The sequence below is a fragment of the Nicotiana tomentosiformis genome, chromosome 7 (genome assembly GCF_000390325.3).
Source record: "Nicotiana tomentosiformis chromosome 7, ASM39032v3, whole genome shotgun sequence".
In the NCBI taxonomy this organism is placed as follows: Eukaryota; Viridiplantae; Streptophyta; class Magnoliopsida; order Solanales; family Solanaceae; genus Nicotiana; species Nicotiana tomentosiformis.
The window spans coordinates 123,938,296-123,959,308 of NC_090818.1; the positions used below are offsets into that span (position 1 = coordinate 123,938,296).

At 35.6% G+C, this 21,013-nt stretch overlaps 1 long non-coding RNA gene across 2 annotated transcripts; it reads right to left on the reverse strand.

The window, feature by feature from the left end:
* Positions 1 to 8,673: 8,673 nt before the first annotated feature.
* On the reverse strand, positions 8,674 to 18,909 carry LOC117280343 (uncharacterized). 2 transcript variants are annotated; one of them, XR_011409241.1, is made up of 4 exons: positions 18,788 to 18,909; positions 10,331 to 10,639; positions 9,710 to 9,840; positions 8,674 to 9,428 (listed from the first exon to the last, which is right to left on the reverse strand). It is a non-coding gene; the product is annotated as an uncharacterized lncRNA (long non-coding RNA). The 2 variants fall into 2 exon arrangements; XR_004510871.2 differs by lacking the exons at positions 10,331 to 10,639; positions 18,788 to 18,909 and having other exon boundaries at positions 9,710 to 10,257.
* Positions 18,910 to 21,013: the final 2,104 nt, after the last annotated feature.

A 21,013-nucleotide genomic window follows, 5' to 3' on the forward strand; every position in this document is an offset into this window, starting at 1 on the left:
GGTTGGCTTCTCGTCGTTGGCAAAAGAACGGGAGAAGAACAGAGAAAAATTAAAAGACGATTTCGAACGGACCGAAGTCCGCGACAGCGACTTCCAGTTAGCAGACAGGTTCGCCACCGACAGAAGGACTGATCGCAGTCGGAACAATAGATCATTGTAGGACAAAGAAGCGTTAGGTACACGGGATCCTTCCTACCTCAGGCTGTTAGAATACAATTTCAACGTCAGTGTAGTAGAGTTGGTGTCAACCATAAGAAACATCAAAGAAGCAAGGTTCACGAAGCAGATGAGATCTGATCTTAGCCAGAGGGATCCCAACTTGTGGTGTGAATATCACGGGATGAATGGCCATCGGATTGGGGACTGCCGACATCTCCGGGAAGAAGAGGCGACATTGTTGAAGAATGGGCACCTCAGAAAATTCTTAAGTGACTGGGCCACGAACAACTATGGTCGCAACCGGGATAACGCAGAACCCTCGAAAGCAGGAGAAGATCCTGCACACCATACGATCAACATGATCTTCGGGGGAATGAAATCAACAGGGTCACCTTCTCTGTAGCAAAAACACGAAATTATCGATAACCCATAGCAAAAGACTCCAGAAAGTTGTTGAAGACGATATCACTTTCACGGAGAAAGACACAGACGGATTGTTTCTACCGCACAACGACATATTGGTAATTTCTTTAAATGTGCTAGACTTAAAAATTAAACTCCAGGAAGTTCGGCCAATATCATACAATGGAGAGTATTGGAGCAAGCTAAACTCACCGGAAGCATCATTCCGGCCACAAAACTCCTCGCCAGATTCAACTTTGCGAGCATGACAACCCGATGAGAGATTTTGTTGCCCACGAACGCTGAAGGGGTAATGAAAACAACTCTTTTTTAAGTGGTGGATGGTGACATGGGATATAATATTATTCTGGGAAGACCGTGGTTACACGAGATGAGAGCTGTACCGTCAACATATCATCAGCTACTGAAATTCCCAATGCCCGAAGGAATTAAATAGGTAAGGGGAGACCAACCGACGGCGAGGGAGATGAATGCGATTTTGATTTCCAGTAGCCAAGGGAAGGAACACGCGGCATAGCAACTACAAGATCTGGCGCCCGCTCCCGAATCGAATGAAGATAGCCCGGAGGTAGAGGTGTCAGAATCTTATCAGGTGCCAAGGTATTTCCAGGCACCAGAAGAGATGATTGCAAAACAACCACAGCGGAAGAGCTCAAGCAAGTTGCATTGTTTGGAGAGTTCTTAGAAAGGAAGTTCCACTTGGGGACATGACTGCACCCCGAGTTCAGGTCTGGCTTTACTGAATTTCTTAAATTTAATGCCGATTATTTTGCTTGATCGCATGCGGACATGACAAGTATCTCAACAGAGGTGACCGTGCACAAGCTAAGTCTGGATCCCAACATCCCCCCGGTAAGACAAAAGAAACGCCCAATAACAGAGGCCAGAAACAATTTCGTCAAAGAAGAGGTAACTCGCTTACTCGATATCGGTTCGATCCGAGAGGTAAAGTATCCATAAAACTCTATAAATTTAGGCCTTATATGAGAAGTGGCTACATTAAGTTGCAGTATATAGTGGTTTTGTATATATGAATATAAGACAATAGTATTCTAGAAAATTAAAGGACGGACTCTTTAAGGACATTGATTTTCATGTTTCAAAATCCTTTCTTTTTAATTACCTTCTTTATTCAATTTTCTAACATTTATAATTTTGTGACTATAAAATCCCATGCAACTATAATTAAGTGTCTAGTTGGCTATTCGGGAAGATTCCCTAAAAATATGGAATCTTGCTCTCCTTCTCGTGCAGCTTCAAGTGTCTTTTTCAGTATGAGTCTGATCCTTTGCTTTTTGTGTACACATCTTGTGGTGCTTCTATTATAAGATGACTATTCATAATGGCCTACCTTAAGGTATTTCCAGGCAAACAAAGAAGCAAACAATGAAGCGATGCTGGTCAACTTAGATTTACTTGATGAGCGCAGGGACTTGGCACATGTAAGGATGGCGGCACAAAGGCAGAGAATGGAAAGATATTACAGTTGAAGAGCCAACCCGCGTTACTTTAAAGTGGGAGATTTGGTTTTAAGGAAAGTAACCCAAAATACTCGGGAACTCAACGTAGGGAAGTTAGGCCCAACCTGGGAAGACCCCTACCGGGTCTCAGCTGTCATCAGGAAAGGTTCGTACACGTTAGAGAATCAAAATGGAGAAAAGTTGCTAAGTAATTGGAATATGGCACACCTCAAGAGATATTATTGCTGACAAACATCGTTTGCACTGGAAGCATATGTTGCACTCTTTTTTCCTTCGTCCAGTTTTTGTCCCAATTGGGCTTTTCTGGCAAGGTTTTTTGACGAGGCAACAATGGTAAGTATACTAGGAAGAAAGTTTCAACGACAGTAATAAGACCTTTAACAGCAAGGCACACAAGCAAAAAACCACTCTGGGGTGGTTAGATAATCTTTGGCTCTATAGCAAATTTTAACCGGGAATAAGTTTGCTATAAAGCAAAGGTTACCCGACCGCTCGCAAGCCCAAACCATTAAAGGATTGTTAGATAGTCCTTTGCTTGATAGCATAAATTCCTAAGGGGAAGCAAAGTTTGTTACCGAGTGGAGGATTGTCTAGCAATTCATTAGTGGGATCCTCGAAGTTGCTGATTCGAGTGTTCCAATTCGCATTTTTTGTATTTGAACACTAGGGAGGGGATGATATGAGAATGCAGCAACAATGACTGCCACGTCGACCGAAGCACGAAAACCGAGAACATAATTATGTCATCGGGACCAGGGACTGCACAGTCAAACCCGTAGAAACAACTTGTATAAATTAGCCATAAGAAATGACAATTTCTCTTTAACATAACAAATGCTTATGTATTTTTTGAAAACGAAAGGAATAAAGTAAAGTCCTTTTATTTTCCAACTTGTTTCTTGTCTAATCGATGAATTGATTTTACCATTTGAAAGTTAAACAAGTACTTCAAAGGCTAGTGTGGTAAAGAACAGTAGACATCCTCTTCAAGAGCACCGTAAACATAAGAGGGCCCTCTCTTATAAAAACCCTCATGTTAAAGGTTGATTTCGGTAGAACTTATGCCTGAAATCAAAATGCTTTTGGGGAAAAATACACCTAAGGCTTCACATAATAAGACGAAAACAGAACCAGTTTGGCCTTCAACATCTTCGCTTCCTGCTTCTTTTTCAGTTCCCGAAGTTTCAGAACCGGAACCGGAAGAACCGGAAGAATCAGGCTCTATCGGGAGACCACTTTTAGCAGCCAACTCAAGCTCACGGGCCTTAGCAATTTCAGCATCAAAATCAATGATACCAGCTTTGGCCTCTTCCAAGGTTTTTCTCCTCGTGATGTATACAACGTAAGTTTTCTCAATAATGAGGGAAGTCGCTCGACGCTTAAGTTCTTCTTTGAGTTGGGTTATCTCGGCAGAAAGATTTTCTTGGGCGGATATAACGGATCTGAAGCTAACATCAAAGTCACGGATAGTTGAACTAAAGAGCCTATTATGCTCGATAGTTTTCCTATACTTCTCCTCCAACTGGGCATGTTTCATCCCCGCAGCATCAAGTTCTTCAGTTTTGGAGTTCAAGACAATCTTTCAGCGGAGGCAGCCTCGCGGTCGGTTGCAGCAAGAATAGCACTATGGACTTCAGCTTATTTGGCCCTGGATTCTTCAAATTTAACCATCAGCATGCCAATCTCTTGGCTAAGGGTTACCACTTCTTTCTCGCTTTGTTGTAAATGAGCCTCCAATACAACGACCTCGGTAGCTTTGGCTTCCAATTCTGATAGGCGAGCGGTAGTTTGCTCCCGCTCGGCCAAAAGTTGATCCCGTGCGGAGGTAAGTTCTTCCTTTTCCCGAATCAACCTTTGGAGGCCCTCAGAAGCAAGAAAGTTGGCCTACAAAGAAACAAAGGCAAACTTAGGATATTTTCAGACAAAAGCAAAAGGAATAACAAAGGAAGTTAGAAACTTACCGTTACGGCATTGTGCATGGCATTGTTCAACAAGCACTCTCCCGAGAGAGCCTGTATCTTTTCCCAATATTTATCTGAAGCCAAATGCTTCAGAGAGTTAGCAAGTTCCATCGGCCGGGATAACAAATTGCATCCGGTAGAGACCGAAAGAGTAATGCTCCTCCTCCTTTGCGGATCTTCTGAGGGGGAGAATAGTTTTTCCCCAAATTCCCATGAACTTGGGACTAGGGGAGGAGGACACCCTCTTCTTGGGCAAATGCAGCCGGTGGAGATGATGTAGTAGTTGCTGGTGGAAGAGTTGATGAAGGTGGAAATGATGTAGCAATTGCTGGTGTTGGTGAAGATGGAGATGAAGCTGATGGAGTTGAAGAGTGAGAAGCAGTTGCAACAAATATAGTGCTGCTTGTTGGTTGCTCGTCAGCCGAGGACGAAAGGGGCCTGGTACTCAGCACCAAAATACCGGTTGCGGTGACTGGGACACGGAAGTGGGAGTTGGATTTTTCCACCATTTCATACTCCCCCCAGAGAGCCGAGATGTTTTCCTCAGCTGGTGTAACTAACTCAACAGATTGAGCGGTATGTTGAGTTGAGGAAGGTCGTCGTCTTTTATGTAGAAAAGCTTCTTCCTCGCTAGCTTCTCCATCATCGTCAATCATCAGGTATCAATGGTCGGCCCGGGTGGAGGGGTCGTTACCACGACTTCCGGAGATGACTTGGGGGCACCATTATTTGCCCTCTTATTTTCACCTCCGGTCGTAGAGGAACACCTTCTTTTTGGTTGCTTGTTCTTCGGCCGGGGACTCCGTGAAGAAACACTTGTGCCCGAAGCAGGCCTGGAGACACCTATTCGAGTAAGCGCCTCCTGAAGCAGCCTCGCCGCATCAGTAGGATCAGTCGAAATGTCCACATCGGGGACGAAAGCCGAGCCCACAGGTAGACCTCATTTCAGGAAAAATGGAGAAAGAGTCAATTAATTTCCTAGCGTGAAAAGCAAAAACGAAACGAGTTTGAGTTACCATGATTTTCGGCCTTCCACCCGTATTTAAGGGCCAGTTATTTCCATGTGCGGGTCTCGGGCATAGTCACGTCCAAGATTTTCTGAACCCACAGGACCAAGCCTTTAACCCTAGGTGGAACCCACCGAGTTGTTGAAACATGCGAAAGGTGGAGGATCAATACAAATATAAAGAAATTTCTAGTAAAAGGGGTATTAAACAAGGAGCTTACGAGTGCGGTTTCATGATTCCGGAAAGGATGAAGCCATTTTCGTAATGATATCATTGGTGGCAACAACAACGAACCATTTCATCTACCCACAGTCGTTGTCGTCATCCATGGTAGATAGCAAAGCATGGTGGGCACGTTGCTGAAGTTTATCATTCCCCCGTGGAAGATATTGGGGGAATAGAGATTCATCACATGAGCTAAGGATAGCTCCTCTCCCGTCTCTTGGCACAAACACCGAAGACAAGAATCATCCTCCACACATAAGGACTTACTTGTGCCAAACACACTTGGTAGCGGAGGCAGAACTCCGCAATAACGGAGTCAAGTTCTCCATTCAAGGAAAACGCACCTAAAGTAAAGGGATACGTGTAAAAGTATGTAAAACCCTCCTTGGGTAGGGTTACCAAATGGTTAGGTCCTGGCAACTACAATCTTCCTTCACAACAGGAATGCTAGAAGGACGGATGGAAAATGGATACCTACTAACGGCCCATGTACGAGAGATAGCAGAAGGAAATTTCTTTTCGAAGTCTTTTGTTGTAACAAGACTTCTAGGGATGATGGTGTCTACTATTGGAGGAGCTGAGTCCTCGGCTTTGTTCTTGTTCTTTAAAGAACTGGTGTTCTTTGAAGAAAAAGCCATTATATGGAAGGAGAAAAAGTTTTTTTGTTTGAAGAGAGTTGAAGAAAGGTTGAAGAACATGATGCAAGTCGAATAAAGAGAGTTTGAAGAGTTATGGAGTATGAATAAAAGAGGTTGATGCATATAAGTAAAGGTTTAGGCGGCTAAATTCGTGGCCATGATTGCCTCGATAACCGGCAAAGGTTATGCTGAATTGTGGAATGACGCGTGTTCGGAATATTAAATGCGGAGAGACGTGCGTCTAATCAACCGTCAGAAGCTTTTTAGAACGAGTCATTGTAATTCCCGCCAAAAAGAGTGCTTCTACCAATTTTCTGGTGACATAAAGTTATGTCACCGAAAAACAGGGGGACTATCTGTATAGGGTAAAATATGTTATTCTACGTGGGCGTCTAAAAGAGAGACATGTGGAACCTAAAATGGGGGATAGCTAAAACCAAAGGCAATTGTCCCGTCTGTCACCCGGAAAGAATAACACTCATAAAGATGCAATAAATATCTTTCGCCTGGTAGCATTTAACGGAGAATATTCTACAGCATTTAGTGAGCTGCCCGTTACAGAGAATTTATGCTCACCGTCACACCTTCTTCGATGGCCCTCATAATTGACATTAAAGAAGGGCATGATCCTATGACCTTATTCCCTAGGTGCAACTATAAATAGTGATCTTTGTGATCATTGTATATGACATGATTTTCCTGGCAAACTTACGCTATAATCAATAAAAAACTTTATACAATTTTACTTTCTTGTTTCTTGGTGTCATCATTGTTGTGCCCGGAAGCTCTGCTCCCAAATCATTGTTCTTCAGGATTTTATCATCATTTCAAGGTTAAGTATTGTGCATTTCTTTAATTACTTCATTATTTCAGGATCAAATTAATTTACTTGTCTAGAAACCACGTATAAATTCAACTGCACCGTTTTACGGGTAAACAGTTATATCTTCTGTTTCAATAGAAGCTATGACTGCCGAAAGAAAAGGGAGAATGAATTCACATCTGCAAGCTCTTTTGTAAGGGAGTAAATGCCAAGTTTAAAAAGTTATGTAACACCTCTTAACTGTTGTTTTGTATGAAACTTGGCTTCACATAATAGATTCAAATCCTGAATCCTTGTAATTTTCAGTCAAATACTTCCTTTGTTCTCAAAGGTTCTCTTTCTCCGGCGAATGATCTCATCTTTTCGAGACGACGTCTTCTAAATCAGCTGCTTTACGATTATGTCACGTAAAACAACATTAATGGACAAGGAAAGGGGGAAATCCCTGTTAGTAAACCAGATAACATAGTTAGTTTATTGTATAAGATATGAAGTGTTTGCACTAATTAATCCAAGAGATATCTCTTGTTACTCATCTTGATTTAGTTGATTCTCACCAGGTAACGTCCAACAAGTTTGGTATGCCTTCTGTTTGTACTGGGCACAAGAAGGAATCTCAAATATGTGTCACAAATTTTGTGAAACTACTAACAACATAACCAGAAAGTCTAGAGGGGCTTTAAGCACAAAATGCAATAAAGAAACAAACTGAAAAATACACATGTGATGTAAAAAGAATAACAATAACTATATCCGCATAAAATAATTTTATGGCCAAGGATTAAAATAACTACAAATTAAGTGAAATTTAATGGAGTACAAACTATGTGAACTAAGTTAAACCATCTTATAGTTTTTTATTCAAAAGAAAAATATGAAGTTCTAAGTTTCAAATTAATTGACTAGTTTAATTATACTAAATTTCTAACCTATTGATACAAATGACTAACAAATTCATCAACAACCATTCCTTAACATTGACACATCGTTTTGCCAACTGTATTTATGTCTAGTGCTATCCTCTTTAAACCAGAGCCCCTTGGCATTGAAGACAGTGGCGGACCCAGAATTTTGTGCAAGCGGGTTCAATTTTAGAAGTGCATAACTTTAATCGTAAAATAGTTGTCAAGTGGGTTCAAATAAAATATTTATACAAAATTTACGCAGCTTTAATCGTAATTTATACAAATACACAGTATTATTTTTTGACGAAGCGTTGTGCGTCCGCTGAGAGCATGCCTCAGTTCCTGCTAATGTAACACGGATGGAAACCACTCCCATGAATTCCTTTGACTAGTGTGTCCTCCAAATCTCATGCTGCACCTATATTAATGAATTCAGCGCGGGTGTCTACACACTAGATTTGGTCAATTCACCTAGGGTGCATCGACTAAAACTTTGAAATAGTATGGTTAGGTCCACACCCGCATCGAATAGCTGCACTTGAGTCCATGTAACATAGATGCATGCACAAATGCGCTGCCTAAGCAAAGGGGAAATGCCCGGCCTATTCTGCACCTAATTTTAGGGTGTAAACACTCTTCAAGTGGGTCTTTAACAAAATTGAACAAAAGCATAGGAAGTTGGCATGACAAGCAAAGATAAGTCAATTGCTTGAGTTGTAGTGCAGTATCAAATCCATATCTAGGGCAATGCCTAAACCAAATAAATGACCACAGAATAGTACTCTTGGAGTAATTTGACAATCAAGAGAAAGAAAATTTGTTGATGTTGCAAAGGTTAATGCTCAACTAAGTAATGAAGAAAATATGAGCTAGAGCACTGCATTTTATCTGCACTAACTGACATTTTGCAAGTGATTCATGAAAGTGCAGGGGCTGAATTGTGATTTTTCTTTTCTTTTTCGCAGGAGTCGACTAATTTGAGTTCTAGTCGACTGGCTTTTCAGGAATCGAATGAAAAAGATAAATTGCAGAACGTAAATGACACAGTATGTTTTTATACTGGTTCGGATTCAGAGTGAATCCTACGTTTAAACCCCTTGGGTTTCAAGGGTGATCTCTTTCAAGTATGAAGTGACTTAGTACAGATAAGTTGATGTTGTTATACACCAACAATTTTTGTCACTCATTGTTCTTTCTATAATTGATACCAGTGTTCTTTTCTCTCTCTCTTCTCTTCTTTGTTACACAAGAAATTTAGAGCAGACTACAATGTTTTGTTTGAAGTAGAACAAAGAGATTGAAGTTGGTTTGATCAAAGTATATTCACTTCAAGTCTGGAACATATGTATATATATACTTCGTGAGGCCTTCTTGACTTTTGAATGACGTGAATCTTGAGAGATTACAAATCCAAGGGAGTTGATCTTTGAACAGAATCATAGATTGATTCTTTCCAAGAATAAAGTCAAGTTTCCGTTGATCTTCCTTGATTTGTGGTCTTGACAAGCTTTTCATCCGCCAGGCATATCTTTTCGTTACTTGAGTGATTTGCGATAGATCCCTTGATTTCTGGCTTCAATAATCTCCAGTGCAGTCCTTTGCGATCTTGTTTGCCTTTGATTTGGGACCTTTCTGTATTAGCTTCCGTCAATCATTTATCGAATCATTGATTGATTCTTCTTCCGTATCTCCGCTGCTTCTCTAATTATTGATTATTCCCTTGCATTGCTCCGGTAATAGATTATTTCCTTAATCTATTCTTGAATGGTATTGCTTCTTGATTCCTTTGTTTTATTCCTTGTACTCCTGCACCACATGTGATATATTATTTTTTTATCATTGAAACTCATAATTAGCAATTCATATGCACTCTCTACAAATATGTTGCAATATCTCAATGCGGTTAAGAATTACAGTGGCTTCCCATAGGCAACGAAACTACATTTTCCTGATTCTTCAACCACGATAGATGTTCATATTAACTCTATTAGCACATATATTAAAGGGCAACCCGATGCACTAAGCTTCCGCTATGTGCGGGTTCGGGGAAGGGCCGGACCATAAAAGTCTATTGTACGCAACCTTACCCTGCATTGAAGCAAGAGATTATTTTCACTGCTCGAACCCGTAACCTACTGGTCACACGGCAGCAACCTTGACCCAGAATAGTCTGAAATATGAACATCGCAACTTGTCCGAGGAGGCAGGACCACTGCATCTGAAAAATTTCAGCTCAACAGTAAGATTCTTTTAGTTTACACCCAAAAAACCAGTTCAGAAAAAACAAATCATTTCTAGGAGTAATATTCTTCTATTACATAACGATTCCCCCTTAATTGTAGCCTGCAGTTTGTACGGAAACATATTTTGAGTCAACCTCAAAGCGGAAAATAATCTTGTCCACCACAGCAGGACCACATCTTAGAAAGTATTTATATATAAGCCATCATAATAACACACGGCCTTTGAATTATATGAATTATGAAATACAAAATGATAGGACTATAATAAAATCTAATCAGACAATCGATAAAATTCAATCAGACAATTCGTCACATGTAATGTGCACCACATAAATACAGCAATACCCCACATTCAGATGTATAGAAACAAATACAATATAGAGGGAAGCCAATCTTTCGATGTCATTACTGGAAACAAATATAATCTCACTAGTGGGGTGTGGGGAGAGTAGTGTGTATGCATACCTTACCCCTACCCCAGGGTAGAGAGGCTGTTTCCAATAGACCCTTGACTCTTTCCCTCCAAGAACTCTCCACCTTGCTTTTGGAGTGACTCGAGCTCACAACCTCTTGGTTGGAAGTGAATATTATTCTTGCAGATGTTGGTCAGGGTGGGTAAAACTTGCATCAGTCCAAGAACATACCTCTCTAAGCTTCTCCAAATGTTAGGACCACCTCTATTATATATGCTATTTAGTACATCCCAAATGATATGTTAAACTAGCATTTCAGCATCAGTAATGTCTCATGCCATTGGCTTCACCTGAAACAAATCTGCTGAAGACATAAACACAGGAAGCCACATGACAAGATAAGTGCATTGCCTGAGTGTAGTTGAGTAAACAAGTCATATTGATTAGAAAATGCCAAACACAACTACAGGACCACCGGCGCTAGTTCTACTCTTGAAGTAATCTGAACAATCAAGAGAAACAACATTTGGCATCATTGTTGAGATTAGTTCTCAAATAAGCATATGAAGAAAATATCAGCTGAAGAACTACAGTTTTATCTGCACTAAGATAAAAATTGCAAGTGATCGATATGCACTTGGCTCTAGATTACTTTTTTTTTAATATTGTAAACTCCACCCCTGCCCAGGATTCAAAAGGTTGCGATTGCCACTTTGCTTCCTTAATGACTCAAAGACCCGAGCTCATGGTTGGAGGTGGAGGGCCTATTTCCACTATGTTATCTTCCTTGTTGGCTCTACTTATAAATGTCTTATCGTGTTTCAATTCTGCAGTTAAGAATTAGGTTCCCTCCCATAAATAACGAATCTTGATTTTGGCGATTGTTCAAGATAACCAGATGATTTTCTCAACTCCAACAGCACAAGCATCATTTTCAAGATACACACCATCCCACAAAAGTTTTAAAGATGAACAATCCCAGCAACGTCCAAGGAGGCAGGACCACCGAGTTCATAATACTTCAACAGTAAGGTCCTATTAGTTTACATCCAAAACACCAGTGCAACAACAACAGCATACCCATATTATCCCAAATTGTTGGGTCTTGAGAGAGTAGTGTATACGCAAACCTTGTGAGGATAGAGAGACTATTTCCAATAAACCCTTGGCTCAGGACAAAACACCAGTGCAAGAAAAAACAAAATATTTTGAGCCTAGCATCCTCTTCTATTACACATTCCTTCCAGCTTAAGTCTAGCCTGCAGCTCGTACGGAAACATATTTTCAATCAACCACAAGACACAAGTCAATCTTGCAACCCCCCCCCCCCCCCCAACCTCACACCGTCACAATAATACATGATATTTGAATTTACTATAGAACTATAATAGTATTCAATCGAACAATCATTACATGACATGTGCACCACAAAAAACAACATATACCCTACGTTAAAACACACAATGAGACAATAAAAAAAACCTAGTGAAGCCGACATTTCACGCATATTACTGGAAGCTTATAATCCAGTCAATGCTTTCTCATATAGGTCAGCAAATCATAACCTTTGAACACATCATTTCAAAACTTCCACACGTATTGGGACCATACCATAGTGAACAGAGGATTTGAACTTAATGGATTCAAACTTTGAAAGTGCTCGACTCCAAGAGACAAGAAATACTTTATGATTTGTTTCCATCAACCTAACAGTTTGTTTGGATGGTTGTTATCCATTGTATCTTATTGTATTGTTATCTCAAAATAAATAATGTTTGTTTTGATTGTTTCCAACATCACCGTCATTAAAAAAAAAAAAATTGTATAGTGGGTTCAATTGAACCTTCCTAAAGCTATACGTCCGTTCCTGACTAGGACCACTTATTTTATATCTGCCATTTTATTTTTCATATTTTTGGGCCATCTAATACTTCCTCTTTTTATTATGATAGATAAACTATACCACACTAATAAGATAAATTTCACAAATGATCATATAACTATGATTGTTTTTTCACTGAAGTCATATAACTTTGTTTTCTCACACAAAAATTATATAACTATGACTTTTTTTCACCAAAGTCATATAACTATGTTTTCTCACACAAATATCATAAAAATTTTACTAACTCACACAAAAATCATAGTGATTGAAAAATATATTTTTTCAGTAATATTTTCTTATTTTGTGGTTATTTATTTTCTTATTTTCAGTCTAATAAATAATAATCCAATTAAAATGGGGATGAATAGTAAATCCTTCAAAACATGATACTTCTATATTTTATTTTTCTTTTCAAGATTTTTATTCAAATTGATAACATTTTTATTTCAAGTGCTCTCTAATTATACCTTTTATTTCCTTATACTTTTGTCGGAATGCCTTTGTCATTCCGAACTAAGTTTCTTATGGGGGAAGAATTCACTTTTAGTATTATATTAACTTACATATATGGATATTGAGTCGGGCTGGGTTGGATCATTCCTATTTTAAGAGAAAAATATAAAATTAATTGACCGGCCGAAACTAATTACATTTGCTATATATATATATATATATATATTTAATCGGCTATTATTTTTGGGAACGACTAAAAATATACTCATATTTCTCCTATTTTAATTGGATAATTATTTATTATATTGAAAAAAAATAAAAAAATGCAAAATAAGAAAATACTACCGAAAAATTTATTTTTCGACTACTATGATTTTTGTGTGAGTTAGTAAAAATTTTATGATTTTTGTGTGAGAAAACAAAGTTATACGACTTTGATGAAAAAAATTATAGTACTATGATTTTTGTGCGAGAAAATAAAGTTATATGATTTTGATAAAAAAAATCATAGTTAGTTATGTGAGCACCTAATTTTTGACTATATTTAAAATTTTATCAGCTTCTACTATATAAATATTTTCAGAATTTAATATATATGTTTTTAGCTTTCTTACACTTATACATATATATATAGAAAAATTATTAATAATTTAAAAGGTCAATTATTACTATTAGTATTATTTTTATTATTATTTTTATCTTTATTTTTAAATAAAATGAATTAAAAACCAAAAATAAATAAAAATTAATTATTATTTATTTTAAAAAATACAAATTTCGAATGGGAATTAAAAAATAGGAAAAGTAAAAATATAAAATTAAAAACTAAAAGTAAAAGTAGGTAGAAATTATTTAATAAAAAAAGTAAAAGAAAGTGAAAAATTAAAAAAAATAAAAGTAAAAGAATGTGCAAATTTAAAAAATGAAAAGTAAAATAAAGTTGGAATTAAAAAATAAAAGTAAGGGTATCTGATTGTTTTTTAAAAAAAAAAGTAAAAGTAAGTGAAAAATAAAAAAAGAAAAGTAAAATAAGTGGGAAATAAAAAAAAAGTAAAAAAAAGTGGGATTTTAAATATATTAAAAATAAAAAAAGTGAAAAATTAAAAAATAAAAGTAAAGGAAAGTGGGGAACTATTTCTTTTTAAAAAAATAAGAAAAATGGCTAGAAATAGTTTTGCAGCAACTACTGCAAAAGGGAAGTCTTCTCCAAACTCTTTCCCGCATTTTACTCATTATCTTAAAAAAATATATGAAATTAAAAAGAAAGAAAAAAAATCATAGTAGTATAGGGTCTCCAATCCCTACCTGCGTTTTCCAACATAAGGGTCTTCACTCCCTAGTTGATAAGTTTTAGACATAGGGTCTCCACTCCCTAGTCTCTTTTCCAACATAGGGTCTCCACTCCCTAGTTGATGGTTTTAGACATAGGGTCTCCATTCCCTAGTTTGCTTTTCCAACATAGGGTATCCACTCCCTAGTTGATGTTTTTAGATATAGAGTCTCCACTCCCTAGTCATTTTTCCAACATAGGATCTCCACTCCCTAGTTGATAATTTTTAGACATAGGGTCTCCACTCCCTAGTCACTTTTCCAACATAGGGTCTCCACTCCCTAGTTGATTTTATTTTAGACATAGGATCTCCACTCCCTACTCGCCTTTTCCAACATAGGGTCTTCACTCCCTAGTTGATTGATATTTTAGACATAGGGTCTCCACTCCCTAGTTGATGATTTTTCAACATAGGGTATCCACTCCCTAGTTGATGTTTTTAGACATAGGGTCTCCATTCCCTAGTCTGTTTTTCCAACATAGGGTCTCCACTCCCTAGTTGATGTTTTTAGACATAGAGTCTCCACTCCCTAGTCTGCTTTTCTAACATAGGGTCTCCACTCCCTAGTTGATATTTTTAGACATAGGGTTTTCACTCCCTAGTCACTTTTCCAACATAGGATCTCCACTCCCTAGTTGAAGTTATTTTGGACATAGGGTCTCCACTCCCTAGTCGCTTTTCCAACATAGGGTCTCCACTCCCTAGTTGATGATTTTTAGACATATGGTCTCCATTCCATAATCGCTTTTCCAACATAGGGTCTCCACTCCCTAGTTGATGATTTTTAGATATAGGGTCTCCACTCCCTAGTTGATTTTTATTTTAGACATATGGTCTCCACTCCCTAGTCGCTTTTCCAACATAGTGTATCTACTCCCTAGTTGATTGATATTTTAGACATAGGGTCTCCACTCCCTAGTTGATGATTTTTTAACATAGGGTATCCACTCCCTAGTTGATGATATTTTAGACATAGGGTCTCCACTCCCTAGTCTCTTTTCAAACATAGGGTCTCCACTCCCTAGTTGATGATTTTCCAATATAGGGTCCTCACTCCCTAGTTGATGATTTTTAGACATAGGGTCTCCACTCCCTAGTTTATTTTCCAACATAGGGTCTCCACTCCCTAGTTGATGTTTTTAGACATAGGGCCTCCACTCCCTAGTCGCTTTTGCAACATAGGGTCTCCACCCCCTAGTTGATGTTATTGTAGACATAGGGTCTCCACTCCCTAGTTAATTTTATTTTTGACATAGGGTCTCCACTACCTAGTCGTTTTTTTCAATATAGGGTCTTCACTCCCTAGTTGATTTGATCTTAAATGTAGGGTATACCATTCCCCCGATATCTTTGCCAATATAGGGTATCCCATTCCCTGGCCATATTTTTCCAACATAAGGTACACCAATCCTTAGTTGAGACATCCTTTTTATAATAAAAGAACACAATCCAAAAAAAAAAATGACATTTTCAGGATACACCACTCCCGACCTTTTATTGCTTTCAATAAAGAAGTAGTTTAGAATTTTGTTACAATAACTCACGAAATTTTTCTAGTGCAAACTGGGGCAAAAATAAATTCGTTCGATTGTTTGTTTTGGTGTCTGAGTAGGTTTTACCTCGAGGCACAAGGTTCGAGATGACCAAAATAAGAAGTCTCAATTCAGAATAAAAGAAAAGAAAAAAAATAAGTGAATCCAAAATGCAAAAGCAATTGAAAAGATGTGGAATGCTAAGACATGACTGAAACCACGAGCATTGGAGTCCCGTTTTGATTAGAAGAAGCTATAGAACAATGAACTAGAACCTACAACTAGCGAGCATCAAGGTTTAGATCATAGTCTGCATGAAGAACCATTCAAGACTCAAGATCAAGTTTCTCATGACTCATAGATAGGAATCTTATAACTCATAATTGATAGGCTTGTTTAGTTTCTTTTTTTATTTTATATAATAGCAGGACCGTGAACCGGAGCCTCGATGGAACCTCACTCGACTCCTCAACTTATCATTCCACCATTCTCCTTGAACTACACGCGACCTGATTCCCCTATAACCCAGGATATGTAGGCTGTCCAAAACCAGGACTCGGTTGCACCCTATCTTTTATTTCTTTTCCTTTTGAATAATGGTTTGGTCAAAAATTAGTCACGTGGCTCACCTAATCTTTGCCTAAAAACTCTTCATGTTTCCAAGCAAAGAGGGGCAGCTGTGAGCGCCTAATTTTTTACTATATTTAAAATTTTATCACCTTCTACTATGTAAATATTTTTAGAATTTAATATATATATTTTTAGCTTTGTTACACTTATATACACACACACACACACACACACACACACACACACATATATATATATATATATATATATATATATATATATATATAGAAAAATTATTAATAATTTAAAAGGTCAATTATTACTGTAATATATTTTTATTATTATTTTTATCTTTATTTTTAAATAAAATGAATTAAAAACCAAAAATAAATAAAAATTAATTATTATTTAAAAAAAATCGGATGGGAATTAAAAAATAGGAAAAGTAGAAATATAAAATTAAAAAGTAAAAGTAAAAGTAGGTAAAAATTATTTAATAAAAAAAGTAAAAGAAAGTGGAAAATTAAAAAAAATAAAAGTAAAAGAATGTGGAAATTTAAAAAATAAAAAGTAAAATAAAGTTGGAATTAAAAAATAAAAGTAAGGGTATCTGATTTTTTTTTTAAAAAGTAAAAGTAAAAGTAAGTGGAAAATAAAAAAAGAAAAGTAAAATAAGTGGAAAATAAAAAAAAAGTAAAAAAAGTGGGATTTTAAATATATTAAAAGTAAAAAAAGTGAAAAATTAAAAAATAAAAGTAAAGGAAAGTGGAAAATTATTTTTTTTAAAAAAATAAGAAAAATGGGATATGAAAATTATTTTTAATTAAAAATAAAAAAATAAAAAAATAATAAAAAATAAAAATCTGAAAATTCCGAATTTTTTTCTATAAATAAAAGAGAAATGTGATGGAAAAAACAGGGAGAGAGAAAGGAAAAAATGGGGAGGAAGGAATTGAGAAAAATTTATTTTTCTTCTTCTAGGATAAGAAAATTTCTACTCGTGTCATTCTTTCTTCGGTTTTCTTTCGAAAAATCCAGCAGCTTCACCACCCCGAAACCACCAGCCCTTGACCACTTTTGAGCCATCATTAACCCACCAATCCGAAGGGTCCAGTTGAGAGCTATCCGATCATTGAGTGGTTGTAATTTAAATCCACAATCATCAATACAAAGGTTCACTTCTCTTTCTATTTTTTTTTCTCATTAATATTTTGGGTCACTTTGTTTTAATTTAACTTTGAGTATGATATGATCGAGTTCGCATATGAGTATGCTAAGATTAATTTTTTCTCATGTTGAGTATTTGTTAAGATTAATTGATTGTTCTTTTTAGTAGTTCATATGGTTAATTTTATTGATGAATATGTATTAATTCGTTACTTTTCTTGTTTATTCAATGAAGTAATGACTTTCCATTTTAGCATGCTTTAGTTTCATTTTGATATCCTATCTTAGTGACTAAATTGATCCTGCCAGTATCTATCTTTTTCTGCCATAAATTTAGTCTAATTTCAAATATTGGTTAGCAGTAAAATTATAAGAGATTAGGTTGGGCCATGATTGATGTAAGACATTAATTGAACTTCCCTAGCGTATTTATGGGCTAATTATTGCACATGACCAAAAACAAATAAACATTCACAAGCTAGCCAACTTTTTTCATAATTAATTTACTTCATTTCCTCCATAACAATATACATACCTCATGACCTTACAATAATGTCAAAATTAGTAATTGAATAATATTTGAACACCATAGCTTGATTTAGGCGCGATTAATAATAAATTATCATGACTATGGGTACGGTTCATGTGGCATAGTCATGATATGTAAACCCCAATTCAAGTACGCGTTTCACGCGACTTGACCATAACTTCAAATAATAATAAAAATAAACATGTTGTAAATCGCGGGTGCGTTTCACGTGCCGCATTTTGCAATGTGTACCAAAACGACAAGTGTGCGACATCGCGACTTGTTCAAATAAATTTTATAAATATTAAAAAGCGGTAAAAGATAAAAATGCACAATGGTTTAAAACATGTAATAAATCAGATAATTACGCCAAGTATTAATTGGTAAGCGACCGTGCTAAAATCACAGAACTCGGGAGTGCCTCACACCTTCTCCCAGGTTAACAGAATTCCTTACCCGGTCTTCTGTATTCGCGGACCAAAAATAAGAGTCAAATTTTTTCGATTTGGGATTCTAAAATAAATCGGTGACTTGGGACACCATAAATTATTCCAATTGGCGACTCTGAATAAATAAATAATCTCATTTCGAATAATGTTAATTAAATTGAAAAAATTCCCTATCCCTTATCCCCTCGGGAAAAAGGAGGTGTGACAAGTTATATGACCATTTGTGAAATTTATCCCACAATAATACCGACAAATTCTGGATAATAATTATCAGGAGAGAAGATCCATAGTACCAATAATATATTAGAGTGTAATTTTCATTAGGTAGGCCATTAATAAATGAGAAAGCAACAAATTAAAACGATCACCCATTATCAATTTTGATTTCAAATTGTCCTTATGCTGTGGTAGTCGTCATGAAGACAGTTGCATCAGACGTCATTTGATTGAAAAACCAGCGAAATATTTCTAAAAATTTCACTCAATAGATGCATTATCTAATACACATAAAACATCAAAATTTCGGACTAAAAATTCGCAAATTCAGTCAACACATATAATGTATGGAAAAAATAAAGGAGAAAGTTAATGACCTTAGGGAGACAGCTAGCGCCACCTCAGAGGTGTCCGACGCTGCGGAATTTCAGCCACCGTAGATGGAGGTGAATCGCGAACATTACTGTTAGCAATTTTAGATTTTAAAATAAAGAAGTTAAACATATGAATGTTACGATAAAAAAGAAAATGAAAATGTAAAAGGGTAAGGACAAACGGGCTGCTTTTGGTGGGTCGGGTTTAGGCGGCAACAACCCGGACAAATGGTAAAATTTGAAAAACGAGCCTAAATAGTCGTTTATCCAACCGTTTAAACTAAAAATAATTACAGATATATAATATATGTATCATCTATGTATAATAATCATTATATAATTTATGTAAAATAAACAGTCAATACGACCAGTTATTATGTAAAATTTTTTATTTATTTCTTTTTGTCCAAATTCGAAAGAGTGGAGTATATTGTAAGATGGTATGCAATTCGATATTGGAATTTAAAACTCATGAAAGGGCATCTATGGTACAAATCAAAGGCCAATACAAATAATTAGGATGGAGGCATTGATGAAGTGCGAAGTTTTGAGTTTTTAATAAAATATTATAGAATTGATATAAACACCTTAATGATAAATAAATACTGTGCATAATTTCTTTAACAAATTAACTTGTCTTAATTTTTAATATTTTCTTAATTTGTTAAGTAAAAATATTATTTGATTTGTCATAAATCTTGCTGCAACAAATATAACTAGGTAAATATTTATCAAAAGATAATTTTGACAGTTTTCTTTAATAAAGATTTACATGAAATTCTTTTCCTCTTAAAAAGCGTAGGAAAATAAAATGGATATAAAGCGTAAATTTATAGTTTTGTTTTCTTTCCTACAACCAATGAACGAGTACACATCAAGCTCAGGGTCCCCCACCTTCTCCTGCCTTACCCCACTTAGTGGGGATATTTTTTCTAAAACTTATTCTTTTATATTTTAATTATTTAAAAAAAGCTTAAAATTTTTAAAAAATGAAAAAATGATAAACGAGTAGAAAAAAAATAAAATACAAAGGATAAACAAAAAAACAAAAAAGAGAAAAAAAAGAACAAGATCATGAACAATTATATTGTCATTTTTCCTGAACCCGGGTCAAACATATCACAATCTTTGAGAATATCATTTCTTTAATTTTCTATGATCATCCTTTTGGTGTATTATGCTCAATCCTATATATGCAATTTTTGTTTCATTGTGCACTGATTTTTTTAAATATATATTTCCTTTCTTTTGAGGAAATTGGTTAATCATTAGATTATAATTAGTATATTATAAGGTGACGATGATATCGTGGTCCAGGCTAATAAGTCCTCATCTCCTTCGTTGGGTACTTAAAAAAGAAAACAGCAATTTAGTTTGATTATGATCTATTAAACCTATATTTATATATATTATATTAAAAGTACGAATACTCTTAGCGAAATGTCGTTCGTCTTTTTTACCCTTTAAAAATATATTTCATGCTAGATACAATAGTCATTTTATTATTTTTCCTAATATAAGGAATAATCATTTAATTATTTTCCTTATATTTAGGAATTCAAAATTTAACTAAATTTTTTGTATTGAATTCTCCATTGTTTAAACTAGGTAAGACAATATAGTTGTAAAATAAAAGTAACACCCAAAAAAATTGAAGTAGGAAAGTTTCGTCCACTTGAACTCTTTTTAGATTTAGGAGTCATTATTCTTTGTATAGAATTATAACCAATTACTTATTAATAATTTTAGTAAAATAAAAGTTAATTAAAAGAGAATAAAAAACTACAAATGAAGTCTCGTGCACATGGAACTCCCTTATAGGTTTAGGAATTCTAATATTATAAAATAGTACTCTTTTAGCGTGAATATTTCAAAGGGTATTCACAATACACCTTACAACAAGTACCTTTAAAAAATAATTATAGGCTAAAAGTTTCTACTTTTCAATTTATGTAGTATACATTTGAAAAATATATCCGTAATTAATTACGAAAAACAATAATATCTACAAATAAGCTTACAAATGACAAGACTGCCTTTTGAACTATAATTCGTTATAGTGAATAATATAATGTACATCAATTTCTTTTGTAAACTTATACATGTTAGACCACAAAACCAATTAGATAAATGAAATAAAGATAAGATACTAAAATATATATATCGAAATTATTAGTAAATAATTGTACGTATTTCTTTAAGGTAATTATAAGTTTATTGACTTTTAGC